The sequence below is a fragment of the Lepus europaeus genome, chromosome 4, assembly GCF_033115175.1.
Source record: "Lepus europaeus isolate LE1 chromosome 4, mLepTim1.pri, whole genome shotgun sequence".
Classification (NCBI taxonomy): Eukaryota; Metazoa; Chordata; class Mammalia; order Lagomorpha; family Leporidae; genus Lepus; species Lepus europaeus.
The window spans coordinates 30,903,872-30,921,719 of NC_084830.1; the positions used below are offsets into that span (position 1 = coordinate 30,903,872).

Here is a 17,848-nt window from a genome sequence, read left to right on the forward strand (position 1 = left end):
GGATCAGGATCTTAAAATGTTTCACTGAAGAAGTGTAAGAGGAGATGAAACATAATTTTACCATTACCATCCTGAGGACAAAACACAACAATAGCAATGGTTACCAAGAGAAGGAAATGAGCCAGTCAAAGCCAAGCTGAACTAGTCAATAAAGGTCATGTCAATAGCCCTTTGGGATGCTCAAGCTATTTTCCTTCTTAATTTTGTAGAGGGCCAGAGAACCATAAGATCTGCTAATCATGATTGTGTTTGAGAAGCTGAGCCAAAGCTTTCAAATAAAAATGTACAGGAGTGAATGCAGAGGTGCAGCCAGTGAATGGAGCTACAACTTTGGAATCTCAGCAAATCCCAGTGGAGCTGCATTTCTGCGTTGCTGCTGTGGCTCCCTACAACTGGTACTGAACTGACATGGTGATAACATCTAGAACCTGAAGAATCAGCTTAGGGCTGATAGGATGCCAACCTGAGCTCCAAGCCCTGGGAGATGTTGGGGATACGTTGGCATCTTTTTCACCTTGGTGCAGAAAAGAGCCCTTTGGACCCTCTGGATGTTGCTCGATGCTATTGATATGTGGCTGCCAGTTTTGTGGACTTGGAACCTCAAAGAGTGGCACGGTGGGGGCCTAACTGACCTCAATAAAGCAGAAAATGCTTCCAAGCATGGGGAGGCCCAGGCAAAGACTGGAGGAGCCTCTGTGATGTTCCTCCACACTCCCACGGAGCCTGAGCATCCCTTCTACAGCAACATCAGTAAGGTTCACAGGTATGCAGATCACGCTGAGGAGCCATGCCCTTTTGGAATGAAGAGATTGTGCCCAAATCAAGGAGAGGAAATGGGCACTGATCACAGCCAATGACAGCAGCCTTCTGGGCATTGTCAAGCATCTGGAGGGTCTCTCTGGAGAGGTTATCATGGAGCTGAAGCTGCTGATAATATTCCTGTTGCCTATGAACTGGACAAGAAGAAACCCATCAAGCCCATGCAGTTCCTGGGGGATGAAGAGACTGTGCACAATGCCAAAGAATCTGTTGATGCCCATGGAAAGGCCAAGAAGCAAAAGCAAGTGAACAGACTACTGTCCTCAGGACCACTCTTCCTGCCTGCCCATTCCTCTGCACCTGTCCCCTGTACGTGTCACGTTGACCACATCTGTAGGCACTTGGATTGCAGCTGCAGGTGGGGACTGGTAGCTCCTGCTTTCCCTTTAGCCATTTTGTCTCTGCACCATTCCTTTCACAGAATCTAGTCAGGACAACAAACCTGGGGTATAGGCTCTTTTTTAAAAAATTATTTATTTTACTTGAATGTCGGAGTTACATAGGGAGAGAAGGAGAGCCAGAGAGAGAGAGAGAGAGAGAGAGGTCTTCCATCCGCTGGTTCACACCCAAATGGCCACAAAGGCCGGAGCTGTGCTGATCTGAAGCCCGGAGTCAGGAGCTTCTTCCAGGTCTCCCACATGGGTGCAGGGGCCCAAGGCTTTGGACCATCTTCTACTGCTTTCCCAGGCCATAACACAGAGCTAGATTGGAAGTGGAGCAGCCAGGACTCGAACAAGCATGCATATGGGATGCCGGCACTGCACAAGTGGTAGCTTTACCTGCTACGCTACAGCGCCGTGCCCTGAGGTATAGGCTCTTAGTATAAGTGAGGGAAGGGTCCTCTCACCCAACAGAGTTGAGAGGTCTAAAGGCCCACATCTGTTAGTGCTCCATTCACTAAGGGCCTCCTGGAGTAGGGAGAGGGAGGAGCCGTGCAAAGACCTGACCAATAAGCAGAGGTAGAAGAGTCTGCTGTGTTCCCAGGAGCCAGTGCTATGAGCTTGTGCAGTCAGTTCATGTCCTGGGGGACTCTAGTCATTCCAGTGGAAGATGAATGTAATCTGCATGGTGATTGTAAAAAAATTACCAGCACTTCCTCCCTGACCCCAGAGGGGCTGGCTCCAGAAGGTTGGGATTATGCCTGAATTAAGTTTTTGTGATGCATTTACTTTTACAAAAAAAAAAGTGTGTGTATTATATATGTATGCATATGTATATATATATTCAAATAGTGCCCCATGTGATCACCAGAAAATAAGCCATTCCTCCAATCAATTTGGGATAAGCTGGGCATCTAAGGGGTAGGAGTGCCGCCTGCTGCATATCTTAGGAGCCCTCCCCTGCCTTGTTTTGTGGCAGTGAAAGGCATCTTAATGGTGTCCAAGTGTGTTGCTCTCTGATTCTACATTTCCAGTTACTTGGCTCCGCCATGTAGGCCCAGTACTCATTTTAAGCATAAATGTACTAAATTATTTTGCAAATCAGAGTAATAAAGGAGTTATGTGCAATTTAAGAAAACATGTCCAGGAAAACTTAATTGGGAGTCTTTCTCCACAGCAATGTTCCTACTTGTGTTCATCAAACTGAAGATTTGGAAGAATTTCTATGGGAAATCAGACATCTATCCTATGATCCTGATTCAGTTTCTTTTGACTTATTTTTTCTAATCTGAAACATCCTTTAGAGATTAATCATTTTTCTTCAGATAATAATGTGAAAAGACTGCATTAAATTCCCAGGACCTTCAGTTCATTACATTTCAATGGACTAAATAACATGGCTTACAAAAGTGTCCTGAACATGATGGAACTTATGCTAAAAAAAATTATATTTTCAAAATGTTCTTCTTTTCATTCCATTTTCCATAAGCTTTTAGAAATCCCTTCATATTTATCTATTTTTTCATAACCTTTCTCATTGTATTAATGGGTCTCATTGATTCTTCTCTAAACCATATTTTAAATCTGACCTTTCTCATTTGTTTATTTCACTGCCAATGACACAACCCAAATCTACAGCACCTGCCTTTTCTAATGATCCTTCCTTAATTCTTTAATTCTTCATCCTGTTTCTTCCTCTCCTACCTCTCATCACAAGTAGGTAAGCCTCTTGGGAACACAGATCTAGCACGATTTGTTCTCTGAAAATTCTCAATTTTGATAGCATTGATTATCATTTAGTCAGTACCTAATAACTTTTTATTGAATAAATAATCATCCCTTTCCTCATAATGAAATAATTATTGCTATTGACTAGTTTCTTTGTCAACCCTCATTAAAATGCATTGATGTGGTAGGCATTTGATGTAGTGGTTACGAGGCTGCTTAGGATGCCTACATTCCATATCAGAGAGTCTATATTTGATTCCCACCTTTGCTCTCAACTCCAGATTCCTGGTAATGTGGAATCTGGGAGTCAATAGGTGGTGGCTTAAGTGGTAGAGTCACTATAACATGTATAGGAGTCCTAGGTTGATTTCTCAGATCCTGGCTTCGATCTGGCACAACCCAAGCTATTGCAGTGGATGGGACCACTCTGTTTTTCTGTCCCTGTTTCTATTTCTCTATCTGTGCCTTTCAAAACAAAAATTAAGATTTTCAGAAATGCTTGATTCTTCATATGAATAGAGTTACTCTTCAGGATATCTTTCTTTTTAAGATTTATTTAGGGAGTCCACTCTGTGGCACAGTAGGTTAATCTTCCACCTGTGGTGCTGGCATCCCATATGTGTGCTGGTTCTAGTCCCAGCTGCTCCACTTCCTATCCAGCTCTCTGCTATGGCCTGGGAAAGCAGTAGAAAATGGCCCAAGCACTTGGGCCCCTGTACCCACGTGTATGACACCAGAAGAAGCTCCTGGCTCCTGGTTTCAGATCGGCTCAGTTCCACCCATTGCGGGCATTTGGGGAGTGAACCAGTGGATGAAAGATCTTTCTCTCTGTCTATCTCTCTCACTGTCTATAACTCTACATCTCAAAGGAAGAGATACAGAGCAAAAAGGAGAGAAAGAGAGGGAGGGAGAGAGAAAGAGAGAGGACTCTATCTGCTGGTTAATTCCCCAAATTGGCCGGCGCCGTGGCTTAACAGGCTAATCCTCTGCCTTGCAGCGCCAGCACACCGGGTTTTAGTCCCAGTTGGGGCGCCGGATTCTATCCCGGTTGCCCCTCTTCCAGGCCAGCCCTCTGCTATGGCCCGGGAAGGCAGTGGAGGTTGGCCCAAGTCCTTGGGCCCAGAACCTGCATGGGAGACCAGGAGAAGCACCTGGCTCCTGGCTTCAGATCAGCACGATGTGCTGGCCGCAGCGGCCATTGGAGGGTGAACCAACGGCAAAAAGGAAGACTTTTCTCTCTGTCTCTCTCTCTCTCACTATCTACTCTGCCTGTCCAAAAAAAAAAAAAAAAAAAAAATTCCCCAAATAGCTGCAATGGTCAGGGCTGGGCTGAACCTAGGAGCTAGGAGCTTCTTCCAGGTCTCCCATGTAGGTGCAAGGGCCATCCTTAGCTGCTTTTCCCAGGAACATCAGCAGGGAGCTGGGAAGTGGAATAGCTGGGACTCAATCCAGCACTGATATGGGATGCTGACACTGCAGGTAGAGGCTTAGCTTTCAATGGCACAGCATCACCCCCAGGATATCTCTTTTACACAAGACTTTTTGAGACCACATTATATTTTGTGTTCAATTTTTATTATGGTTGTATTTTTCTTATATCATTTAAATGATAAAGCTCCATAAGTTTTTATTATATTTGTGTAGCACAAGACCTTTATACATACTATGCTGGCAAAAAATATAACCTGTGGTGTGAAACTACATGGAATAAAATTTTACTAACATTCTTCAGTTCATCCTCATTTCTGAGGAAAAGTAATAGTTACAGTTAATAAAAAGACATCATAATGGACAGAAAATAAAGTGTCTGGAAACAGTACTTCATCATTAATTTATACCAAGACTCATCTTGCCTATTTGAACCAGTGATTTACATGTTGTATGTTCTCAGTTACTTGAATTCCATATCCAAGGTTTTCTGACTAACCTTAAGTGTTCCTAAAAACTATTATAAAAATAAATGGATGGGATAAGTGCTATGACACATTGGGTTAAAGCCTCAGCCTGCAGCGTCGGCATCCCATATGGGCGCAGGTTTGAGTCCCAGCTGCTCCTCTTCAGGTCCAGCTCTCTGCTGTGGCCTGGGAAAGCAGTAGAAGACAGCCCAAATCCTTGGGCCCCTGTACCCCCATGCGAGACTCAGAGGAAGCTCCTGGCTCCTGACTTCGGATGGGTGCAGTTCCGGCCATTGCAGCCATTTGGAGAGTGAGCCAACAGATTGGAAAACCTCTCTCTCTCTCTGGCTCTAGCCTTCTCTGTAACTCTGTCTTTCAAATAAATAAAATAAATATTAAAAAAATAAACAGGTGCATCAATTTAAGCTGTCTACTAATAATCTGAATTGTTTTGGGAGAGATTTTGATCATGACTGCTTATTTTAAACCTCAACTTTAGGGAAGATACATGGTCTGTAAGAACTTCTACCAGGTTAACATTTACCTACCTGACTGAGGAACAGGAACCTGAAAACTCACGAGGGCCACAGTTAGGACAGGGTATTAAAAAGTTTGTCTTCAGATTGTAATAGGGTTTCAGAGGTGTTAATGTGAGTTTTGTTAACTAAAGGCAGGAAGGAATTGAGACTAAATAAATTACTCCTTTATTTCTGACTCTTAATTGGAAAACTACTATCTAAAGAGATATACTTGCTTTTAATTTTTTTACTTTAATTTTAATTAGTTTTTAACAGATTCAATGTGGCTTGTAGATACAATTCTAAGAACATGTTATTCCCTCCTTCCTCCCTCTACTTTGTAGTCATATACAAAATTAGACCTATTTTCCCCACCATCGTGCACTGTCAGTTTGAAAAGAGCTTCGTGTTAGTCTTCTGCAATGGTACTTTTTATTAAATCTGTTAACAAATACATTCTATATATTTCAAAGTATGCCTCTTCAAGGCAAAGGTTATATGTTATGGTCCCAGTTATCATTTTTTTCTTTCAGGTCCAAGTTCATCTTTCAATATTGCTCTCTGATAGTAAGTGGAGTCTCTTTAAGCATTCAAGAGAGAACAATATTAACTGTTTTCAGTAGCGGTGCTGAGGGACATTGCAGGAGGAGGGCTTCAGCCGCAGGTTCTTCATGCTTTACAGTGGGGCAGCACGGTGGAGATGAGGACATCTGGAGGAGCTTAGCCCCTGTCATACTCCCAGAATGTGTGGTCCCTATAATTGCAACTTGGTCCTGGAGCCACCCATTAGCAGCCCTTCTGTTTGCTAAATGAATTTGCAGGTAACCTGTTCCCACCTCTACTCCAGAGGTTTGATGACCGCTAGCCTACTAATTATATTTCAGTGGAGGTTTGGAAAAATGGAATATTAATCTGCAGCCCAGTGGAATGAACAGCAGCTTTTCCAAGCAGTTTCCTCTTAATAGTTTGTATTTTAGTACTTTCCATTACTCCTAAGGTATCATACAGTTTTCTTATATTGTGTAGCTGCTCTTTTCATGTGCAATTATCCTTAAATTAAAGTCCTGTTTAACACATGGTAGAGTTTTTAATTTCCTAAACTATCCCTAGCATTTAGCACGCTTACTGACAATGTATGAAACATGCTCATTAAGTGAATAATCAACAACACATTCTTTATTCCAACTTCACTCTCTTCTCATCAATACCAGTGGATTACCTTCATGAATTTATTTCTCATGACACTTTGTTTCTGGGTTTCCATAGCATTTTGACATCTTTCCTAATTAATCAAATTTACACTTCTATTAAGCTTTTCTAACAACTTATTTCTCTCCCATATTTAAATAAATGACATTTAGGAAAATCCTACCTTTTATTTCCTTTTAATATTTAATACCCATTGGATTCCAGTACTTTTTGACTATACATTGATATTAAGATATAAATCCTTCCTCTGGTTCCGACTGAACATAGCAGACTTTTAGATTATGCATTACTTAGATATTGCCCTTTGGTATTAAACTTGTTCAATAGGAAACTATAAAGTTCATTAAATGGAATTCGATTCTATTGATCCACAAATGATTGTTCACATATGGCCAAATTTGTAAAATTGCTTGGCAAGTAAGTATTCTTAACATCTTTCACTTTTTAATCAAAAAAGTGATCCATATTTACATATTGGATGGGTTTCAGGATGTAGATATTTAGAAAATCACTCTATGGAGTTCGAGTTTTCTGGAAACTAGTAATAATTTTTACTTTCCATGTTTCAAGAAATACCATTAAAATATTTTAAATTAAACATGCTATCAGTAATAGAAAATGATAAAAGAGCACTCCATTACAACACATTTTATATAATTACAATGCCTTTGTATAAGAAGTGTTTATTTATTAGTTTTATTTATTATTTATTTATTTAGAGTAAACTCCCTTCCACTGGTTTACTCTCCAAATGTCCACAATGGCTAGGAACTCAATTCAAGTTTTCCATATTGGTGGTAGGAAGCTGGAATGAGGAGCTAGAGTCAGAGCTGAAACCTATATTCTGCGATGTGGGATGCTTGAGCTTAGGTCTTGACTAGTGACTTAATCAGTAAGCCAACTGCCTGCCCTTCCTTTATAATTTTTTTTTTAAAGTCTACATTATCTGAAATAATGTAATTGTTCAGAATGATGTCATAATCCCAATGTCACCCACACATTTATTTTGTAAGATTTTTAGAAATGATTAAATCTATTTAAGGCAATAATTTTTTTTTTTTTTTTTTTTTTTTTTTTTTGGACAGGCAGAGTGGATAGTGAGAGAGAGAGAGACAGAGAGAAAGGTCTTCCTTTTTGCCATTGGTTCACCCTCCAATGGCCGCTGCGGCCGACGCATCTCGTTGATCTGAAGCCAGGAGCCAGGTGCTTCTCCTGGTCTCCCATGCGGGTGCAGGGCCCAAGGACTTGGGCCATCCTCCACTGCCTTCCCAGGCCATAGCAGAGGGCTGGCCTGGAAGAGAGGCAACCGGGATAGAATCCGGCGCCCCAACTGGGACTAGAACCCGGTGTGCCGGAGCTGCAAGGCGGAGGATTAGCCTGTTAAGCCATGGCGCCGGCCAAAGGCAATAAGATTTTAGAAAGTATCTCATCTGTCTAAGATCTGGGTTAAAAGGTAGATAAGATTAAGTTTTCTTCCTCAACAAATGTTACAGTTGAGTGGGATAGCTCATGGAGATGTTCAAAATGTTAGGTTTGAGCCGACAACAGCAGAAAAAAAATAGCTTAAGTTCAAAATTAAAGTCCTGATGATGTGAGATAATTTAGGAAACTATAGAGCAAATTAAGCTGTGTGAGCTGAAGTTTTAAAATATAAGTTTTAGCTCTTTTTTTTTACCATAAAATGAATATATGCTGATTGTGAGCAGATTCAAGCATTTTATGCAAATATAAAGAGTGAACTCTTATAAATTGCTGTTACCTCTTTCTTAATTACATCTCTCAGTCTTAGATTAAATATATGTTATTAAAACTTGGGTGTGCATTCTTCCATACCATTTTATAATCACTTACAAACATTACATTATGTTTTATAGAATGTGGAAAAGAGCCCAGGAACTTTGTTTATCTTACTTGCCACTTTGTATTCTATGAGTAGAGCACTTTTAGTACATAATAATTCCCCAAGCAATATCAATATTTACTGAATTATGAATGAGCATATATGTGTGTGTGAATGTGTGTTTTTGTGTGTGCCTGTTTATATGTGTGTAAACAAAAAGTACATGCCAATACAATCTGAATATTGTATATAACGTGATTTCTTTTCTCTAACAATATGTTTGGAATCTTCCATATCAATATAGTCAACTAATTTTCATTAATTGAAATAACATGGCATCAATTTATTTAGCAAGTCTCTAAAAATGAAGTTTTTGGCTGTCTGTAACTGTTTACAAATATTGACAAATGAATATTCTATTCTCTTTTATTTAACTGATATATAAAAATTGTACATATGTGTGGGGTACCATGTCTTATTTCAGTGCATGCATACTTTGTGTTATGTTGAAATCACAACAAACATATCTATCTCTTCAAGCATCTATCTTTTTTTGTGTGTGTAGTGAAAACATTCAAAATCCTTTCTTTTAGTTCTAGGGTTTTTAGAAAAATATACATTACTCCCACCATAATTGTCCATAATCACAGTTACACAAAATAGAACACTGGAATTGTTTATCTTATATAACTATAACTTAGTACCTGTTAATCAACCTTTGTCAATCCCTCACACCTCCCCACTATTCCAAGCTTCTGGTAACTAGCATTCTACTTTCAATTTCTATGAAATCAATTTTTTAGCTTCTACTTATGAGTAAGATAATGGTACTTATCTTTCTGGGCTGCCTTATTTCACTTAATATTATGATTCCCTATTACATCCATGTTGCTGTAAACACAAGATTCTATCCTTCTATGGCAAATAAACCCCATTATGTATATACATCACATTTTCATTGTCTAGTCATCAATTGATGTACATTTAGATTGTTTATATTCGTTGACTATTATGAATAATGCTAAAGCAAAACTAGGAGTCCAAATGTGTCTCTGACAGATTGATTTCATTTCCTTGACATATACATCCAGCCATGGGTTTTCTGGATCATGTGGTAATTCCATTTCTAATTTTTTGAGGAAGCTCCATAATGTCTTCAACAATGGTTCTGTTAATTCACATCGCTCCAATAGTGTGCAGGTGTTCCCCATTCTCCATATCCTCACCTGTTCTTGTTATCTTTTGACTTTTTCATAATAGTCATTGTACCTAGCTTGAAGTGTGAGGAAATACTCATTGTGGTTTTGATTTGCATTACCAGGAATTAGTGGCATTGAACAGTTTCTCATGTACCTGTTGACCATTTATATCTTACCTTGGAAAATGGCTGTTTAGATATATTTCCCATTTTATAATCAGATTATGTATATTTGATTTTTTTCTATGGAATTGTTTGAACTCCTTGAATATTCTGGTTGTTAATCCAATGACAGATGTATAACATGCAGATATTTTCTCCATTTTGTAGATTGTCTTTTCACTCTGTTGATTGTTTCCTTTGCTGGCAGAAGCTCTTTAGTTTGATGAAAACCTATTTGTCTATTTTTTGTTTGTTTGTTTACTGTGCTTTTGAGGGTATGATGTAAAAAAAATCATTTCTCATTCTAAATTGCTGAAGTGTTTCTTTGGTTTACTTTTAGTAGTTTCACAGATACAAGTCTTTCCTTTAAGCTTTTATCCATTTTGAGTTAATTTTTATATGTGCTGAAAGATAGGGATATAGTTTCATTTTGCACATGGAGAACACATTTTTTTTTTACAGTAAGTTTATTGAAAAGACCTCAATGCATGTTCTTAGCATCTTTGTAAAAGATCAGTTGAGTTGGATACATGGGTTTACTTTTAGGCTCTCTATTCTTTTCTGTTGGTCTATGTGTTATTATGCCAATACCATGTTGTTTTAGTTACTGTAGCTTTTTTGTAGTATAGTACTTCTACATTTGTGATTCATGCTCAAGATTTCTTTGGCTATTCAATGCCTTTAGTGGTTCAGGATGAATTTTAGTGGTGTCTTTTTCTCTAGTTTTGTGGAAAAAAAGACCTTGGAATTTTGATAAGGATACTGACTCTGTAAGCTGCTTTTGGTTATGGACATTTTAATAATATTAATTCTTCCAATCCATGAACAGAGTATGTCTTTCCAATTTTTGTGTCCTCTTCAATATATCTTTTATTCTTGCAAAGTTTTCAAAATGGAAATTTTCATTTCTTTGGTTAAATCTATTCCTAGGTATTTAATTTAAATTCTGTAACCATTTAATGTGGGATTGGTTTATTCATTTATTTTTCAAGAAAATTTTCTCTTGGTGTATAACATAACTGATTTTATTCATTTATTTTTACATTTATTAAAATATATTTATCCATTTGAAACAAACAATTATAGAGAGACAGAGAGAGAGAGAGAAATCTTTGATCTGCTGGTTTACTCCCTAAATGGCTGCAACAGCCAGAGTGACTGCTTTATTCCCTATGCCACAGTTGCAGCCCACAATACTGATGTATCTTAACTTTGTATCCTGCAAGTTTGCTGACTTTGCTTACTAGTTCTAATATATTTCTTGACCTATTTTTTATCACTAAGGGAAAAATTGAATTCCTCTAATTGTGACTTTGTAAACAGAAAAAAATTGTTTATTTCTCCTAACTGGACCTGTTTTTTTTTTAACTTTTATTTAATAAATATAAATTTCCAAAGTACAACTTTTGGATTATAGTGGCTTTTTCCCCCCATAACCACCCTGCCACCTGCAACCATCCCATCTCCACTCCCTCTCTCATCCCATTCTTCATCAAAATTCATTTTCAATTATTTTTATATACAGAAGATCAATTTAGTCTATACTAAGTAAAGATTTCAACAGTTTGCACCTACACAGAAACACAAAGTATAATGTACTGAGTACTAGTTATACCATAGTACAACACACTGGCAGGCGCCACGGCTCAATAGGCTAATCCTCCGCCTGCAGTGCCAGCACCCCAGGTTCTAGTCTTGGTCGGGGTGCCGGATTCTGTCCCGATTGCCCCTCTTCCTGTCCAGCTCTCTGCTGTGGCCCAGGAGTTCAGTGGAGGATGGCCCAAGTGCTTGGGCCCTGCACCCACATGGGAGACCAGGAGAAGCACCTGGCTCCTGAATGCCTTAAGGGCTGATTCTGAGGCCAGAGTGCTGTTTAGGACATCTGCCATTCTATGAGTCTGCCATATATCCCGCTTCCCATGTTGGATTGTTCTCTCCTTTTTAATTCTATCAGTTAGTGTTAGAAGACACTAGTCTAGTTTAGGTGATCCTTTGACTCTTAATCCTATCATTATGATCAATTGTGATGTGAAACTGATCACTTGGACTAGTGAGATAGCATTGGTACATGCCACCTTGATGGGATTGAATTGGAACCCCTGGCATGTTTCTAACTCTACAAATTGAGCATGTGCCAAATTGTACATCTCCTCCCTCTCTTATTCCCACTCTTATATTTAACAGGGATCACTTTTCAGTTAAATTTAAACACCTAAGAATAATTGTATGTTAATTACAGAGTTCAACCAAAGCTATTAAGTAGAATAAAAAAGCACTAAAAGGAATAATGTAGTAAGCTAGTCCTCGACAGTCAAGACAAGGGCTGATCAAGTCATTGTTTCTCATAGTGTCCATTTCACTTCAAAAGGTTTCCTTTTAGGTGCACAGTTATCTACTAACTGGACATTGTAACAACCTCTTGCATTGTGTAAAATGACAAAATTTTATAACCCCCATCCAAAATTTGAAGAATACTTGCATTCAATCCAGTATTTTTTCTATTCCTACAATCTTTCATGGATTAATTAACTCATAAGATAGCAGTAGTTACCAAGCATCTCTCAGTTCTGATCTCTTATGAAGCCTTGGTGAGCAGGGCAAACATAATATCTGAACTATGAGAGGTAATGGTCTTATGGGAAGATAGTAAAAATGATATTTATAATAATGTGACAACTGCTGTGTTTTTATAATATAACTGAATGATACAGTGAAAACACAGATTGTCCACCTAATTACATCTCTAGTAACTATGTGATAATCAGGTATGACCTTGAAGAGAAAGCAAACTGGGACTCTAAGGAAAAGTTGATTTAGTCAAATAAAAATCAGGAAGAATAGTGATCCTGACAAAAGAAAATTAACGTATAAATTTATGGAGAAGTTGGCCGTGGACCTAAAAACAATTCAGTGTGTCCAAAGAATTCAACTAGATGTTATTTTAAAGAAAACTTTCTTTTACATTATTTTACAAATTAATACTTTTTGGAAAAAGGTGTATTTACCTGCTATGCCTGGATGTATATCATTTTTTGCTGTAAATTGAAGAATTTATAGTTTCATTGTTCCATGGTAGATTTTTATGAAATTTATCCCTGGATAGTACTTGAATACTAGAAATAAATGCTTATTCAGATAGTTGGGACTACTACAACTACAGCTTAATGACATTTTGTACAGTTATATTGCTAGGTTTGAAGTGAGTTAACGCTTGTTTATAATGTATAAGTTATGAATATATAACCTTACCTTTTAGAAAGAATCACAAGGTACATAAAATAGCTGATAAAAAAAGTGGACAGCATATAATGGTTGTTGTCTAAATTTATAGACTGCTGAACTTACAGGGTTTGCCAAAATGGCATTAGCACTCATAAATTATACTTGAAGTAAAATATCATGGTGTATTTGGAAACTCTCCATTTAATAAATCATTATATTCCAGAAATGAATTCATACTCTAAGAACATCTAGTGTTAATATGATAGAATTTAAATTTCTCTTTTATTCCAAGTATATTCTTTTTGCAAGACATCTAAGTGAGCCAAAAGAATATATCAAGTAATTTACATTTTTTCTTAGTGTTGAACAGAATTAGATCCTCTTGAATTTACAGCCACATTCTTTAATCTTCTAGCACATAATCCTGGCAGCTTTCTTTAACTCTTATTTTAGTGAGACTTACAAGAGTGATTTCTATTGTGTGCCAGCCCGAATTTCTGGTCTTAGGTTCATGGTTAACTCACACAACACAGAATTTCTAGCTTTAAAGCCTTTCATAATAAAACTTTAAAGCCATAGTGAGTAAACTACTATCTGACCATGCTAATTATATAAGCTGAAAATTTGATTTGATTTTTATAAAATGATTTGCATTGATGTACTCATCACTTCTCAATAGGGGAATAATAGACATAAAGCAAAAGAAAAAATATAGCAGTGTCCATTGTTTTCCCAAAATTCTGAATGTGATAAAATGACTAGAAAATATACATTGTACACAGTAATTTACACTTACTTGGAATTTTCAGTTTCCACTTGCTCTCTGGCAGTATCCTGTAATCAGTTTGCTTTCACTTTAATTTAGATTGAAGCCCTGAAACTTATTTCCTGAAGTGGTTTCTGTGCAGGAGTGTAGTTGAAGCATCTTATGTCTAACAGATACTTCATTTCATTTTGGTTTTCATAGAGGTTTTTCCTGACAATTATTCAGGAAATGTAGATTACAGTGCTCTGACAAATTTTGTGCCAGAATCATTTAAAGCAGATTTTCCTTTGAGGCTCAAACTTTCTAAAGTAGTGATCCTTTTTTCCCAAAATTGCTCATGATGATAGAAAGAGAAATGATAATGTCCATGGAATGTCTTGATATAATATAAAAATAGTTCCAAATCCATCAAAATGAAGGAAAAACTTTTGAAATATTTTAAAATTGGAACTTAGAAGGTCACATAGAGGTCACAACTCCTAGCCTAATCCTTATTCTTTATACAGATAAAACTTTGATTTTACTGAGATCAGAGGTGTATCTATTTGAGGCCTTAAAGGTTCATGTCCTTTAAACTGAAATACATTTTACGTGGCCTGTCAAGCAGAATTGAAATAAAGCCTTAAAATAACTGAGATATTTTCAATATAAATGCATTTCGATATGGATAACATGTGCATATTTACAACCTTCCTGATATTAAATTTATACTCTTTAAAGGAACAAAATTGTGCAGGCACAGAAGTCATAATAAAAAAGCAACACTTTGAATCTCTAATGTGTTACATTTGCTCAAGTTATACACAAAACTAAAATAACTTTACATTATTAAATTCATAGTTTAATTTGAAAGGTACTTGAGTAATTGAAGGTACATGGTGTGGAAATGTAGTACCCATCAGTGCTCTATATGAACAACACCTGTGGTTCCCAAGTTTTGAATACCAGAAGACTGATTGACAGTTATGACTAGATGTTAAGCTGTCGGAGTATATGATCTTTTAAAAGAATTCAAAACATTTAATTTGAGGGAATATATCATTGTATTAGTTCTTATGGTTGCTACAAAAATCAACAAAAATTCACTGGCTTACATTCACAGACATTTGTCTTCTCATGTTTTTGGAGACTTGAGGTCCAAAATTGATATCATTCTGCCCTTATAAAGATGGCAACACAGCAGCACTCCTGGGGGCCCTAGGTTGCTATCCCATCCATTTCTTCTCCATCCCTGGGGTTGATGCTAGTCCTTGGCTTGTGGCCACATCACGCCAATCTTGTCTCTGTAATTCACACTGTCTTCTCTTCTTCAGTCTGGATCAAATCTTTGTCTTCCCTCTTATACTATGATGTTCTGGAATAAGCTTCCATTCTCAAGTCCTTATTTAATCATATCCACAAATGTCTTTGCCCTTTTAGTTTCTCGTGAAGGGAACTGATTTCCTGGGAAGGTTATTATTTAGCCAACTATAGTCATAAATATTGAAAAAGATTCTTACAATGTTAAGAAATGTTTATTGAATTAATGTTTTCAAGGACTTTAAAATACATGAATCATTTATCTTTGTACTTCTTGGCATGGCTTTGATATTTTTGCATTTATCAAGAGGAGAGAGATCTGCTTTAGAATGCTGCTCTAGGTTTGTGATTCCCCATCCATCTCACAAAAGTAACCAGAAAACTGAGCCCTGTTCTCCTCCAGAAGAAGCTGCTTTCAAGTGCAAATATCAGTTCACAGAGCAGCACAGACTCAAATCTATGGACCTCAAAGTTCATTTACATTGATTCCAGAAAAAATCTGCAGAATGCCTTACCTCTAGAATGCAGCTTGAAGATTCAAGATGACTTTTCTTACTTAGGAAAAGGATCCTTTAGCTTTTCTGCAAATATAGTTATTTTAAATATGTTCTAACCTTTTAGTTAAGGAAGAAAAAATTTTAATTTTTTATGCGAGACTTTTGATGAGAAACAAGAAAACACCATATTAACAAAGCACAGAGAAAGTTAGTAAAGTGACCAGGAAATATATTATTTAAAAAATGGAACTCAAATCCTCAAATTTTTAATAACATTTATGGAAGTAAAAAGATATTTTTACCATGCAGTGAGGGCAGTTGTTTAAAGTGCAGCAGAAAAAATTATTTAATTTGGGAAAATACTTATTTAATGGATTTTGTTGCTATCTGACATATTACTTCCAAGTGGTTAAGGAGAAATTACAAATAAACATTAAAAAGTCCTTCATTCTTATTTTGGTTATCTAAAAACCTCAGACTTTAAATATACAAATGCTTAATTTAAGAGGGATGTGAAGAGAAATAATAGAAAACATGTTTTGCCTTGGAGCAGGTTTTAAAAATTTATAACAGATACTTCACTGAACCTTTGTGAATCTCTAAAAGCAATGTGAATTTTTTGTTTTCTTTTAACAAATAAACACCACTTTCCAATAGAATATGTACCAAAAAGATGTCAACTGATTTGTTTTTAATACTTAAAACTAACAATAAAACTTGATATTTGAAGCATTGTGTAGTCTTATAAACAAAAAAAAATATTCACAAGAAAATCATTTACTCTTTCGTGGTAGTTATGATTGAAGTCCAGACTTAATTGTAAGGTCCCAGGCAGACGAATCAATTAATTCACAGGCTTTTATTGGGGTTCAGCTCCCAGGCAAGATTCCCCGGTCCCAACAGAGCAACAGAGTGGGGGCAGGGAAAGTTGTGTGTCAGAGATTGGGAGAGTTCCCTTTATAGATTCAGGGCATGGAGTTAAAGGTTGAGGCGGGTCTGGTCCTCATTGGTTGACCTTTAGGCACCCGCAGGGACCTTGACAAGGACTTTCTTCCCTGGAAGTAGGCCTCTCCATTCCCAGAAGTGTAGGCCTTCCCTCCTTGTGGATCCCAAAGCTACCATTAATGTGTTTATCTTTTATTTTCATTAAGAATAATTCCATATAAATTCAAATGATTTTATCATTCGGTTTTAAAGTTTCTGAAATAAGCATAGTTTAATGTATGTCTATTTTCTTTGATTTTTTTTTTTTCCAATAGGTGACTACAGTGACAAAAGACATGGTGTATAAGAGATAATAGAAAATTATGGTCACAGGTTAATTATTCAGAAACTATGGTGTATCAAAATGAAGCTAGCCTTCAGGTGTAGGAATATTGAGTTTTATATACTGGATATATGATCCTTAGTAGCTGAGAGAGAAGTTACTTAGTTCTTCGTTCTTTATGGTCCTGTGCTTCCTCATTTCTTTAGTAAAGTGAGTGAATTAGCATTTTTTCATTACAATTGGTGTAAAATACAACTAAAAGTGATTTAAGCAACAAGGTTTATAATTGTTCTTTAAAAAAAAAAATCCCAAGGTATTGTGGACTCAGGATTTGCAAAATTCATCATTCAAATACAGTCAGTTGCTCTTAGTCTTGAAATCTTCCTGCTTTGCCATCTCTGAAGCTTTGACTTTGTTTTTAAAACTACTCTTTATTTAGATAGTTTTTGCAGGTCATGTAACCAGACAATATTCAAATGCAAAAGAGACTTCCATTCTGAATCTCTGTTAGTTTGTGTGCCCTTCCCGTTATGCCCCCCCCCATTTTCTTCTTTTTCTCATTTACAAAAGCATTTATACACAGAATGAGACTTAACTTTCATTGCCCAGAATTTGTTATCAGTTGCATAGTTTGCAAATATTTTCTCCCATTCTGTGGGTTGCCTCTTCACTCTGCTGAGTGCTTCTTTTGCAGTGTAGAAGCTTTTCAATTTGATGTAATCCCATTTGTCAATTTGGCCTTTGATTGCTTGTGCTTCTGAGGTCCTTTCCAAGAAGTCATTGCCTATGACAATGTCTTGCTTGAGAAGTCTTTAATTGAAGTATAGGAAATAAAAAGCTTGCTCTATTAATTTTTCAACTAATTATAGCACTATAGTCATACTTCATTTGTGTGACTAAACTCATAAAATATATAAAATACTCTAGAGAAGATATGAGCTTTTTTGTTTACTGTGTGAGCTCTCATATTGCTTATTTTATTTGACTAGCAGAGCAGTTGAAAAGCCCACTAAGGAAAATTATAACTACGAGGATACTTTGAAATTTG

The 17,848-nt window shown here is 36.9% G+C and overlaps 1 pseudogene; it reads left to right on the top strand.

Annotated features, from left to right (window-relative positions):
• The first annotated feature begins 515 nt into the window (after nt 1–515).
• On the top strand, nt 516–16,824 carry LOC133758662 (phosphoglycerate mutase 1-like; annotated as a pseudogene).
• The last annotated feature ends 1,024 nt before the right edge of the window (nt 16,825–17,848 follow it).